This window comes from Amblyomma maculatum, chromosome 7 (genome assembly GCF_055883805.1).
Source record: "Amblyomma maculatum isolate TAMU_Amacu chromosome 7, ASM5588380v1, whole genome shotgun sequence".
Classification (NCBI taxonomy): domain Eukaryota; kingdom Metazoa; phylum Arthropoda; class Arachnida; order Ixodida; family Ixodidae; genus Amblyomma; species Amblyomma maculatum.
The window spans coordinates 60,211,378-60,225,303 of record NC_139350.1 but is presented as its reverse complement, the minus strand read 5'-3'; the positions used below and the strand labels follow the sequence as shown (position 1 = coordinate 60,225,303).

General features: G+C 43.8%; 1 long non-coding RNA gene across 1 annotated transcript; it reads right to left on the bottom strand.

The window, feature by feature from the left end:
- Window positions 1-11,924: 11,924 nt before the first annotated feature.
- On the bottom strand, window positions 11,925-13,092 carry LOC146183529 (uncharacterized). Its single transcript, XR_014708768.1, has 2 exons — window positions 12,290-13,092; window positions 11,925-12,044 (listed from the first exon to the last, which is right to left on the bottom strand). It is a non-coding gene; the product is annotated as an uncharacterized LOC146183529 (long non-coding RNA).
- Between the last annotated feature and the right edge of the window lie 834 nt (window positions 13,093-13,926).

Below are 13,926 nucleotides of genomic sequence, written 5' to 3'. Positions count from 1 at the left end.
CTGGCAAGCAGACTGCTTAAATCTTTGAAAATACAACACATCATTAGCACGATTGTGTGAAACAATATGAAGGGATATCAGTCCATATCTTTGCAATTTTCACAGCTGGCCTGTTTTCCCCAAGGCAGACGAAATAACTACTTGGCAAACTTTGTTTTTGGTACATGCTGCAACTAGTTGCAAGGGCAATGACTGGACAAAGATGGAATAACGAACGCAGCACTGTTTATTGTTTTGACACTAGTCTACATGCTTGTCTACAATGATAAGCACAACAGGGCAGGTAGAAATAACATCGATCGAATAGGACGTCGTGGGATGTTTTCTGAGACAAAAAAAGTTAAAAAAGAAATACAGGAATTCGATACAAGAACTGTCTAGAGCTAGAGCAGCTGGAAAATAAATACTGCGCAAAAATACCAGGACTTTCACAGCTTGCGCTTCGAGCCTTCAACTTTAGGAGCAAAACTAGAGGCAGGACTGCGTCGGCAGATGTGGAGAGCATTTTTTCTTTGCGCGGGCGGTCTACCTCCCGGCACTCCTAAGTACAGAAGTTTACTTGAAAATATACCTGGGTTCCACGGTTGCATGACTAGCCCAGTAGGCCGGCAGCGAGTCGCTTGAGAGCTGTGATGAATAGCTGGCCTTCCCGGTTGAAGTTCTATTTCCCGGTTAGTCCCGGGCTGGCTACCGCACCGGAGCTTCATAATAGATTAGCTGTGCCAAGCTGCCTGCATCAATTGGACACCGAATTCGTGTTTGTACATCCGATAAAGGCAACGAAAATGGCAAAACAATTGCCCTGCGGATACACTAACCGACCTCTTGAAATCCAGGATAGAGAGGCAATTTTGTCTCCAACCGGCCTTTTTATACTGGTATTTCCAGGTGATTAAAGTTTACCACTGCTACTAAATAGTGGTGTCGAAGTCGAAGACAACGATAAAAATGACAGCGAGATTCCATTCAACTACGCACTCGATCGGAGACGAGTTTTTCGCATCCCATGTGTTGCGCTACTTGCGCTGTACACCTCAGTCCGATTGTATACGTACTTCAGGATGATCCAAAGGCAGTGACTCGTGTAAATTTCGGGAAATGCAAGTAAGTACATGGAATGCTGACTTGCGACATACTGCAGGCATGTTCCATCGACAAGGGCGGGCTGACACGCATTGCAGAACTAGCGTCGCAGAGTCCACAGGTCGGAGACGGTGCTATCTGTAACTAAGAGAACGCATGGGAATATCACAACATGCCGCTTGACGAACAGCAGTACGCGAGGCCGAAGCTCAAGGAGTATTATAACAACTACGATGCCAAGAAACCCGTCCGCCACCATCGCCACAGCCAAGTCCGGCTTGCGAGCGATCACGGAGCCGGCGACACTGGCGACCAGCTATCGGCCTATCGCTAGAAACAGCGACGAGAAGCGGCAGACATTTTACAAAGAAAACATAAAACAAGTTTTACGTCACGTCCGACAAGTTATTCCTCCTCACTTCTTTCAACTGGCGCATGCGCAGAAGCGACGGAGCATTCCAATAAAGATGGTCTAGTGCCATAATTTCGCCGAGTGGCGAGACCAGACCTTCTTTATTGGAATGCTCCGTCGCTTCTGCGCATGCGCCAGCTGAAAGAAGTGAGGAGAAATAACTTGCCGAATGTGACGTAGCCTTGTTTTGTTTTGTTTGTAAAATGTCTGCCGCTTCTCGTCGCCGTTTCAAGCGATAGGCTGGTCGCCAGTGTCCGTGATCGCCGGCTCCGTGATCGCTCGCAAGCCGGACATGGCTGTGGCGATGGTGGCGGACGGGTTTCTTGGCATTGTAGTTTGAATATCGTAGCCGTGTGGCCGTACGTGTTCCTTTCCACTTGTTATAATACTCCTTGAGCTTCGGCCTCGCGTACTGCTGTTCGTCAAGCAGCAAGCTGTGATATTCCCATGCGTTCTCTTAACCATCTCCGACCTGTGGACTCTGCGACGCTAGTTCTGCAATGCGTGTCAGCCCGCTCTTGTCGATGGAACATGCCTGCAGTATGTCGCAAGTACTTACTTGCATTTCCCGAAATTTAGACGAGTCACTGCCTTTGGATCATCCGGAAGTAAGGTGTACAGCGCAAGTAGCGCCACACATGGGATGCGACAAACTCGTCTCCGATCGAGTGCGTAGTCGAATGGGATCTCGCTGTCATTTTTATCGTTGTCCTCGACTTCGACACCACTATTTAGTAGCAGTGGTAAACTTTAATCACCTCGAAATACCAGTATAAAAAGGGGCGTCGTTCCGGTTGGTGTTCCTTCAGGAAGAACGTTAGTCAAGTAGTGACTAACGTTCTTCCTGAAGGAACGACTGTTCATGTCAGCCAGGACAGCAGCTTGAGCATGTTGGTTATTCATTCTTGATGGAACAGCGCAAAACATCGGGACAAGAGACAAGCGCTGACTTACAACTGGTTTTTATTTCGAAGAAACATTGCTTCTTATACCTTCATCACCCTCTCAAAAAGCACATGCGTCGCAACCATATCGTTCAAGCGTCCACAAAAAAGCATAAGACACATAATCGCAGATATTTATAATCACATTTTTAACATGTCAAATTCTTTCTTAGTCAAAGCAACGGACGGTGTGCTGACACAATCGTCGCGCAGACTCGCTATCGAAGCTGCCTCGATTATTTCCCGGACTAGCTGGTCTTTGTGATTAGCCAAAGCTTTGCATTTTTGGAAAACCGGTGCACAACTAGTTGAAGGGCAATCTCTACAATGGATTCCCAGGTTTCTGCAAGCATGCTCGAAATTATTTCATCAGCTGTTAGGAAAGCAAAGGTAACTGCTATGAAGCTATGCAAAGAACTTAAACTTGACCACCTCCTTCGAGGCATAAAAACTTGCAAGAAGTCTAGCTTGGACGCGTTTTTCACTGTAAAAACTCACAAACCAGACTGGCCTTTGAGGGTAATAATTTCTGAGAGAGGGACGTGGCAAAAGATTCTTGGTGTCTTCTTGCAAGCAAAATTAAAACTACTAACAATTGACGACCCATTTCAGGTGAAATCTTCGGACGATATTGCTAGATTTTTAACTGACAATTCGAGCAGTGCCTTTGCCGCATGCTCAGTTGATGTAAAAGATTTGTATTATTCCATACCGCATGACGAGCTGATGGTATCTGTAGAAGAATGCATAGATACGCATGGTGCTGTTGCATTTCAAAATGCCTGCGGAATGTCTATTAGAGGGTTCCTGGAGCTATTAGCAGTGTACCTCAGGTCAACTCACGTCTGTTGGGAGGAAAAAGTGTATCTCCAGAAACACGGTGTTTGCATTGGTTCATGCATCGCGCCTCTACTCAGTGATTTGTACTTGGCGCGAAAAGACAGGTTCCTGAACGTAACCCTTGCAGGTACTAATGTTAAAAAGGTATTTAGGTACGTTGATGACTACCTAGTTCTTTGTGATGGCCAAAGGGCGAATACGCTAGAAGTAGTAATGGAGGAGGTGGGTCGCTTTGCGCAGGCTTTGCAGCCACTTATTACCACGCACGAGCTTCCTGCTCAAGGGTCACTCAGGTTTTTAGACCTGAGACTTGAGTTCACTAGAGGGCACGCCTGCTGGGCCTATGAGCCCAGAGCGGAGAAAGCGCCAATGCCCTTCCAATCAGCTCACTCTAAGCTGACCAAGAGGGCTATTGTGAACTTGTGCTTCACGAATGCCTTGAGGAAATCCTGTGTTCACAAAATGAATGTGAGCTTTCGTCGCCAGGCGGAACGGCTTGGCAACTCGGGTTACCCCTCGCACTTGCTGGTATCTGTTGCCAAGCAGGTGAAAAAGCACCTGATGCAGGCTAGGCCCGAGCAGCAAGATGATGCACAGAAACAGAAAGAAAGGAGGCCGGTAGTAGCAATTCCGTATCTTCACAATATTTCCCATCGCCTGAAAGGCATAGGTCGAAAAGCTGGCGTGAATGTAGTGATGACTGCTCCTAATAAACTCAAAAGTCTGTGCAGACGAGTCAACTCCGATCCGACCAAAAAGAAGCAGGGATGCACGATAAAGCATCGAACCCCCTTTGTGGAGTGCACCGAAGGCCTTGTTTATTCGTTGCCAGTGACTTGCGGTAAACAGTACATTGGGCAGACTGGCAGGTGCATGAATGAAAGGCTGCTAGAACACAAAAATAATTTCGAGCATGCTTGCAGAAACCTGGGAATCCATTGTAGAGATTGCCCTTCAACTAGTTGTGCACCGGTTTTCCAAAAATGCAAAGCTTTGGCTAATCACAAAGACCAGCTAGTCCGGGAAATAATCGAGGCAGCTTCGATAGCGAGTCTGCGCGACGATTGTGTCGGCACACCGTCCGTTGCTTTGACTAAGAAAGAATTTGACATGTTAAAAATGTGATTATAAATATCTGCGATTATGTGTCTTATGCTTTTTTGTGGACGCTTGAACGATATGGTTGCGACGCATGTGCTTTTTGAGAGGGTGATGAAGGTATAAGAAGCAATGTTTCTTCGAAATAAAAACCAGTTGTAAGTCAGCGCTTGTCTCTTGTCCCGATGTTTTGCGCTGTTCCATCAAGAATGTTCATGTCAGTTCTAAATCCCGGATCCTAAGACGTGTGTATCGTGGAAGCTGGCCACCTGCCGATAATGCTCAATGTATACATATGGCTGGACCTTGTTTGCAACATTTCTAAAATGTTTTGTTCCTTGTAAAGTTCTGCATGAAATATATGTGTATAACCTTTCTTGTATTTAAAACAGCATTTCGTGCACCAAAATCATCTACTACAGGTCATTGCTCCATAGATTCAAAATAACAATTCTCTCACCTTTTAGAACACTGCAGCGCCGTACATTTATGACCTGATTTATCTGCAGCTATGAAAATAACTGCTTTGAAAGGGCTCGTGTTGTTATATACCATTCGCGTAGGCCTGTGTAACTTTGATGTCACAGTTCCTTATTGCACATTTTCTTGACTCCTCCTCCAGTTTAAAGCATCTGAGCAGTTAGTGGCGATGTATGTACCAAACCATCGCGACCCGCCAAAGCTTATTAAGACGAATAAATGACTGAACCTCATTTTCAGTGAGTAGGATTGTTTTATTTTCTCTCATATAGTCTGTCTGGTAAAAAAAAAAAAAAAAAAAGAAAAAAAAAAAGCACACCTCATTCTCCACTTACCAGAACTACGAACTAAGAAGAGAAAACATTCTCTATAGCGCTCGTCCTGTACCCTGTCTTGTGTGTGTTTTTGTTCGCGCTACTATAAGATGTCTGAAGTACTGCACCAACTAGGCCGACAACACATCTTACTGAAGCATATTTCTTCTCAACATTGTTTAGTCACAGTGGCTGTTTGCTACATAAAGAGCTGCTGATTTCCTTTCTGTTGTCTGGCCAGTAACTTAATGACAGCTTCTGTTCTGGTAGTCTTGATGCCATTGGCACTATAAGGAGGTTCTCACACTGCTTCGCTGTTTCATCACATTCCACATGACAGATACGGTAATGCTGGTAACTCTGCATCCGTTGCTGTAGTCAAGGGTGGCACTGATGAATACGCTCAGTGTTAAGATAGATGTCTCCATAGCTCAGTTGGACGATCCATGTCTGCACTTTGGACTTGGATGTAGGACAAACTGTTTCTCAGGCACGAATGCAGTCGGTACTCAGGCATACTGCCTTTGGCAGCATTGCATGTTGTGTATGAAATGGCATAGTGTGCAGAAGTCCAAAGCATTTTCTGTACAATGCAGCAAATGCTTCACATCTGAAGGACAGTCTGCTGACTTTTTTTCAACTATATTTTCTTTGTGGCAGTCGAACACTCCGCGTCCAGATAAAAAAAGTATACCTAGCTTTAGGGGTAAGAAACACGGCAGGACATTTTAAAATGTAAATTTTCGAAATAGGAATGTTGCTCTGAATATCTTTGAAACTTGACAGTAAAAGATGATGTAACTGCCTGCTGCCTAGATAGCGGGCAGTAACGAGCCCACTATTAAAATGAAGGTCAGTGATGCAGTGATGCCCAACACACAACCTAAGGGGTATGTACAGCCCCCTTGTTTTTCTAAGATATTTTGTTATTTTTTTTTTTTGCACACTACTGAGAATTTTATTAATAGCGCTGGGAGACGAGCATGTATGCAAAGGGACACATTGTCTTTAGCTGGCTTATGGTGGAAGAAACTATGACTTCCTCATGAAAGAGAGTATGGCGAATACAATAACAATCCTAACTTCAAAGCGACAGAGCCACGGTGCAAGTATAACAATCATGCCACAAGATGGAAGCGACGCTATGTGATCCCCAGTGGAAGCCTATGCCTTGCTGTTTCACGGCGGCATAAGGCAGTATGTTTGCAGTTGTAAGGATTTCGCAATGTCACGCATACAATATTGCATCATTGGATGCTCAATGCACCTGCGTGAAGTGCCCACCAGGGGTGAAATTCTACCGTTTATTCCAATAGCAGCAGGAGCACTGGGAATTTCTGTGTGCATTGCATAAAAGGCTGCATGTGTATAGCTTTATGTTGATCTGTTATATCATGGTGCAAAGGTGCACATGTTTTGCAGCATTCTTAGGTTTGCTAGTAACCTGAAATGCCATATAGTTTCTCAACACATTTTATGTAGTCCTTGTTCTTTAGTTTCTTTTTTTTTTTTTTTCATAAGTGCGACCTCTGCCCTTGTGTAAAGTGTTCATTTGCAATTTCTCATCAATGTCGGAGTCATAAATATTGCTTGTCCTATGCGACACATCAACAAAAATAAATATAACAACTGCTTCCCCTCTATAGTCTCGGATACAACTTAAGTCTGCAGTAACTGCCATGCACAATTTCTTCGTCACAGAAAATAGTCTGTTTAAGGTCTTTCTGGTTATCTAAATAAGAAGCTAACCATCAGACAAAATTAGCAGCTGAAGAATACTCTCAATGCTTCTTGCTTGTTTGGTGTACTTACACATTGATTGTTTACCGTTCAGTGGAGTAAAACACATGCCGGGAAACATTCATTGGTCATTGTTAGCAACTGCTGTTTTCTTTAAGTTCTATCCTACTTATACCATCCATGTCACACCCCCAAACCTAGATATTTAAAAAAAACAACAAACAAACAGGCGGCCGACACCACAGCTCCGAGAACTGCTCGCTAAAGAGGCGACATGCCCACTCCAGGTGGAACCAGACCTCCGTCCATACTCTTGCAAGCACTTCGTGAATTCCCAGGTTTTGACACCTCTCCTCTCCTCTAATGTTAGTGCGTGGGGGAGCCCCTGAAGGTGATTTAAATGAGACGAATAATGTTTCATTACAGCTATAGTTTAAAGCACTCAGTTACTAATTTAAAAATAGCTATTAGTTAAATAAGGCTGGTCATATCTACCACAGCTAAGAAAAATATTTTTCCCATAGCAATGCCGCCACCGTCCCCAGCTTAGAGAAAATATAAATTCCTGCAAAACAGATATTCTGTTACTATTGTCATCACAGGGAAAGATCTACAGAAATATGCCAGTATTTTTACTCTTCTCCAGCAGCAAACTTCCCCTTGTTGTATGGCTAAGTACTATTAGAAATTTCATATGTTTAGTAAGAAAGCAGACAGAATTACAGAAAACACACCCACAGTTGCATTTCTTGAGAAATTGTAATGAAAGGAATGCCTTCACTCAGTTCCTTGGCTGGGCTGTACACAGCTGAGAAATTTCGATGGGCAGTATGTAAAAAAAAAAAAAAGAAAGAAAGAAAGTAGTAAACTTCGGAGGTTCACCGAAGTACAGATGCCTATGGGACTAATGTGCAGCAACTCAATTTTTTTTGTCTAAGTTATCGATTAGATATAGCATAGCTTCTCAGCTTTTACATCCTTCATTTAAGTTTTGCACTGCTGCTTCCCTAAAGGGACGCTGCAGACAGCTTCATCCTACTCATCTAAAAAAAATCGTTATGTGGATTCTTCCAGGTAGGTTGATATTTTTTTGGCAGCAAGAGGTGCATTTATTACTCCGAAAACAATCAAAATGCAACATTTGATTATTCCTTTTGTTGTTATTCCTTTGTTGTTGTTTTTTTTTTTTTGTCTTCTAGGATATATTGTACACTGTCTGTGAAATTGTGACTTTTTTTTGCCCACTCCTGTATGAGCCTGTCAAAAGGCTTACAGTATAAATAAATAAATAAATAAATTTGATTTGCACCTGTGGTGTCATGACCAAAAGAACTACTTGTAGAGTAAAACCCATTCGCAGCACGAATAAAACAACGACAAGAAGGCAGTAAGCTTTGCTCTCACAGAAATGGCGTAGAACAGTCTGAAAAATTGTTGTGGCCTGTAGCACAGCCTGGCTGCCCAAGAAGACAGAGTTACGGACTCGGCCGATGGAAGCCCCCAGCGTTACCAAACTACCCCCTTCCCCTCTGACCTACAAGACTAGTGGAATAAGGGAGTAATTACTCATAAGCATCCACCAAAGCACAGCGATAAGGCTGCAAAGGAAAGCTATGCAGCTTTATCAAAACCTCTTTGGTTGAAAGCAATAGGGCTGCCATCGGTTGGATGGCAATGAGTAATCACTTTTTATTGCAAGTCTGCTTAACCTTGGAGGGTTTCCCTAGGGCATATGGAGTGAGCATTAGACGATTTTTTTTTTTTCAGTGACCACATGTTGAAATGTTTTCTGTCTGCATGGTCTTGCTTTGTGACTAAACTGTGCACAAGTGGAAGTTGATGAAGACAGTGATGCACAGCATGAGAAAGTGGCTGTATAATGCGTGCGATGTCAAGGTGAAGCTATAGCTTAGTTGTTTAATGCAGCGCCCAGAGAATCTGACCTGTGTAGCTTGCCATGAGTTCAAATCACATTCGTAGCCGTGTGCCATTTATATGCTTTTTATTATGCACCCATCACATGGTGCGTGGCGTCACACTCCGACGACAAGAGAGTGGCTTTAGTGCCTCAGGGCCTCAGACCAGAAATTTGCTTGCAGGCAATTTTTATTTCTGCGCATGCACAATACTGTTGTACATGCACAGACCACATGGTCACAATTCAGAAAATGTCATGTAGCCATCACAAATTTCTCCAGGAGAGTCCCCTTAATCCTTACGAGATGCAGCTCATGCTGCAAAACACACTTATCATCAATCAGTAGTGAACGGCTGTGTAGTCGTGCATTGGAGATCTGCCGGAGTAAACATTAAGTAACGTCACCGCGGTTTACTTACAAAAGTGGCCATTGGTGGCTTAGCTGTATTTTAGTTTCCATACTTTTGTAATCTATAAAACTTCTACCATAGAAAAAGCCTGTGTTTCATTATTAGAACACAGTAATTTATTGGTATAGACCAAGTTCATTTTGCCCTCACTATTCCCTTAAGTTGTTCTCATTTGGATGTGGATAGGTCAAGAGAGCTGTGCATACAGTACAGGCAGATGATAAGGGGGGAGGGGAAGAAACCGTAATGACATTCATGGTGAGCTTTATCATATTGATCGTATTTATATGCTGTGAGCAAGAACGTTCTGATGCATTCTAGCAATGCGAGGAGGAGAAAGCTGTCTTATTGAAAGGTCAGGACACTGATTGTGGGAAGGTGCTGCTGAGAGGTTTGTGATGAGCAGAGCCTGTTTAATTCATCAGCAAGCCTCACTGCACCATAATTACGATATGACATAAACGGCCAACACTGTTAAGTTGCGCTGACATATTCATGCGTTGTATGCATGCACAGTGTATGTCATTTTTGGTTGCTGAGTGGGCTTACACATATTTTTGATGTGATACCCAAAATGTGAGCTTTTTTTTTTTTTCATTCTTTCGTGCAGATGTCCGTGCTTAGGCTACACATGACCACCTCTGTTGCATATGCTCTGGTCGACGGCTGGCAGAGATGCCCGTTTAGGTAACTTTTGGGTCGTCGAACATCGGACCTTCTCATTTGGATGAATCCACCGTCAACTGGTTACAGGAGAATGATTCTCTCCTTGCTCCTCCAGGAGAAAAACCTAGCACATCTAATCTGACCCCTTTCCTGGCACCTACACGCCCTTTTTTTTGTTGACCAAAGGTGCTGCCGTATATATGAAATAAATAATTGAAGCAACAAATAAATCTCGGCAATCTGCAAAATATGCTTGCACATTTAATGCTATTACATTTAACCTAGCGACCACATTTCGTGACATTCTGTGAATTGCAATGCATGTCTGCTAATTATTGCTATTGCTGTATGTGCTGTACCAGTGTACCTAGGCAGCTGTTTTCCCTCTTTGTGGTGAAGTTGCCAGTCTTCTGCTAGAGCAAAGATTGTGTTACCTCAGAATATTTTCTCACATGCATCAGTGCATACTTTGCTTGAATGCTTCAGTGCACCCTTTTAAAGGGACACTGAGGACAACTCCATTGAGTCATTGGTCTCAGTAAATATTTGATTATTTCTCTCATTATGGCTGTGTTGTCCAGCAGCATTTGTGGCATATAGTATTTATTGGTGAGAAAATTTAAATTGGAAGCCTTCCCATGAGTCGATTCATGATGACCTTGCTGAAAAGGACGTGTCACTGCCACATTAGAGTGGCTCACGACACAATATATCTTGCAGTAATCTGCACCAAAACTTCTGTGTGGAAGCATGCATTTTACTTGCAAAATTGGCCGGTAATGGCAGCATCTTTATTCTGTTTCTTGGTCTTTCCATCCTTTTAAAACCTCTGCTTTCATTTTAAGTGGTCTCTTTACTGGTTTGTGGGGTTTAACATCCCAAAGCGACTCGTGTGGTCTCTTTAAGATTAGAACACTGTATCTTAGCGATACAGGAAAACTGCTTTCCATCCTCCTTAGTGTCCCTTCAAAGGAATCCGACAATAAAACACAATTCACAATAAGTATTTCAATATGTATTGCCATTTGCCTACTTTGTGCCTGTGGCTAATTTTAGCTTGTTTTACTCCATAAAAGGAGCTTTGTTTAACAAAATAAATACAGTGTAAATTTCACTGGTGACTAATTAACCATATTAACAACTCCCTCTTGTCTAAACTCACTGAACATGTGAAATATGTTTCGTCAGCACTTCATTACTTCTGGGCTGCCATGAATGGCAGCTATGGCATGTGGTTTTTATGGTAAGCAACCACCTTGGCAGGAATGTTGCTTTGTGAGCTGCGTCGATTAGTGTCTGCCCAAGACTTGGACATCACTTAGGAATATACACGGTCAGCAGTAGGACGGTGTACATCGGACCTGTGTTGGCAGTCACTTTTTCAGAATTGCAGCGTTGGAACCAAGGACCATATGGCATTACCTTGGCCTGCATGCATGACAACACAACAAAAACAGGACATAACTCCGCCTAACGGACAGGATTAAAATCTCCATGCAGGCCTTGTGCTCAACACATCACTAAAGGCAACAAGCACTGTTTGCCATGTCAGTCACAGCAATGGTTCTAGCAAAACTACTTTCGCTGTGTAGTGTTTAATATTTTTAACAGTGCAAATTTACGCAGTTTTGTTACTCTTGCAATGATTTATGTCCATATACCATTTTTTATCCCATAGGTGCAGTTGGTTATCATGACAGTTGGAGTAATTTGTGACCACCCGAGGGTATTGTATGACCTGGAATCGAGATGCATATGTGCATTTTGACACTACACAACCAATATGCAGTCCGCAATAAATGTTCCGTCTTGCGCTGGCAAGCAGACTGCTTAGATCTTTGAAGATGCAACACATCATTAGCATGATTGTGTGAAAAAATATGAAGGGATATCAGTCCATATCTTTGCAGCTTTCACAGCTGGCCTTTTTTCCCTAAGGCAGAGGAAATAATTACTTGGCAAACTTTGTTTTTAGTGCATGCTGCAACTAGTCGCAAGGGCAATGACTGGACAAAGATGGAATCACGAACGCAGCACTGTTTATTGTTTTAACACTAGTCTACATGCTTGTCTACAATGATAAGCACAACAGGGCAGGTAGAAATAACATCGATCGAATAGGACGTCGTGGGATGTTTTCTGAGACAAAAAAAATAAAAAATAAATACAGGAATTAGATACAAGAACTGTCTAGAGCTAGAGCAGCTGGAAGATAAATACTGTGCAAAAATACCAGGACTTTCACAGCTCGCGCTTCGAGCCTTTAACTTTAGGAGCAAAACTAGAGGCAGGACTGCGTCGGGAGATGTCGAGAGCATTTTTTCTTTACGCGGGCGGTCTGCCTCCTGGCACTCCTAAGTACAGAAGTTTACTTGAAAATATACCTGGATTCCACGGTTGCATGACTAGTCCAGTAGGCCGGCAGCAAGTCGCTTGAGAGCTGTGATGAATAGCTGGCCTTCCCGGTTGAGGTTCTATTTCCCGGTTAGTCCCGGGCTGGCTACCGCACCGGAGCTTCATAATAGATTAGCTGTGCCAAGCTGCCTGCATCAATTGGACACCGAATTCGTGTTTGTACATCCGATAAAGGCAACGAAAATGGCAAAACAATTGCCCTGCGGATACACTAACCGACCTCTTGAAATCCAGGATAGAGAGGCAATTTTGTCTCCAACCGGCCTTTTTATACTGGTATTTCCAGGTGATTAAAGTTTACCACTGCTACTAAATAGTGGTGTCGAAGTCGAGGACAACGATAAAAATGACAGCGAGATTCCATTCAACTACGCACTCGATCGGAGACGAGTTTTTCGCATCCCATGTGTTGCGCTACTTGCGCTGTACAAATTTCGGGAAATGCAAGTATGTACATGGAATGCTGACCACATCAATTACTTGCGACATACTGCAGGCATGTTCCATCGACAAGAGCGGGATGACACGCATTGCAGAACGAGCGTCGCAGAGTCCACAGGTCATAGACGGTGCTATATGGGAATATCACAGCATGCCGCTTGACGACCAGCAGTACGCGAGGCCGAAGCTCAAGGAGTATTATAACAAGTGGAAAGGAACACGGCCACACACGGCCACGATATTCAAACTACGATGCCAAGAAACCCGTCCGCCACCATCGCCACAGCCAAGTCCGGCTTGCGAGCGATCACGGAGCCGGCGACACTGGCGACCAGCTATCGGCCAATCGCTAGAAACAGCGACGAGAAGCGGCAGACATTTTACAAAGAAAACATAAAACAAGTTTTACGTCATATCCGGCAAATTATTCCTCCTCACTTCTTTCAGCTGGCGCATGCGCAGAAGCGACGGAGCATTCCAATAAAGAAGGTCTAGTTGCGTACCAATACCCCCTCGTAGACATAGAGTTCCTTACACTAAGTAAGAGTAAGAAACTCTATGCTCGTAGACGTCTACCACGGCCGGTCTCGAGGGAGAGGACGCGCGCTCTTTCTTACGGCCTTCTCAATCGCTGCGGGAACAATGGGAACTTTTCTCCTTGAGCTACGCTCTCCGCCACCGCAAGGGGCGCGACCTGCTCACTGTTCGCTCCGCGTCTGCTTCAGCGGCGGCGGGTGGTTTTTGCCTGGTTTCGTGTTGTCGCTCGCGAGTTTCGTGGTGAGTGCAGCCCCGAAATTAAAGAGCACAGAAGGTAGATGCTGCAGCGGCATGTCGTCAACGTACCACACGTGAACGGATATAAAAAACACTGTCGTTCAGCAAACGTTCGACAAGCATGGCATACATTGCGGCACGGTAGCTACTTTTGTTCATTTTAATCCGAATTTTTCCCACAAAAAGAAAACTGAATGAGCAGTGATCACATCGAAGCTTCTTCAAGGCTAACAAGACAGCAACTCGTCTGCAACAGCAAAACCGTCTTTCAGCGCTAGATGCGAACCATTCATGTAGCACCGAAGATGAAAATAATTTCATAAAAATGTAATGTAAATTGCAAAATGCTTGCATGATATAAAGTATTAGTATAACAGTCAAAGTAAACGTT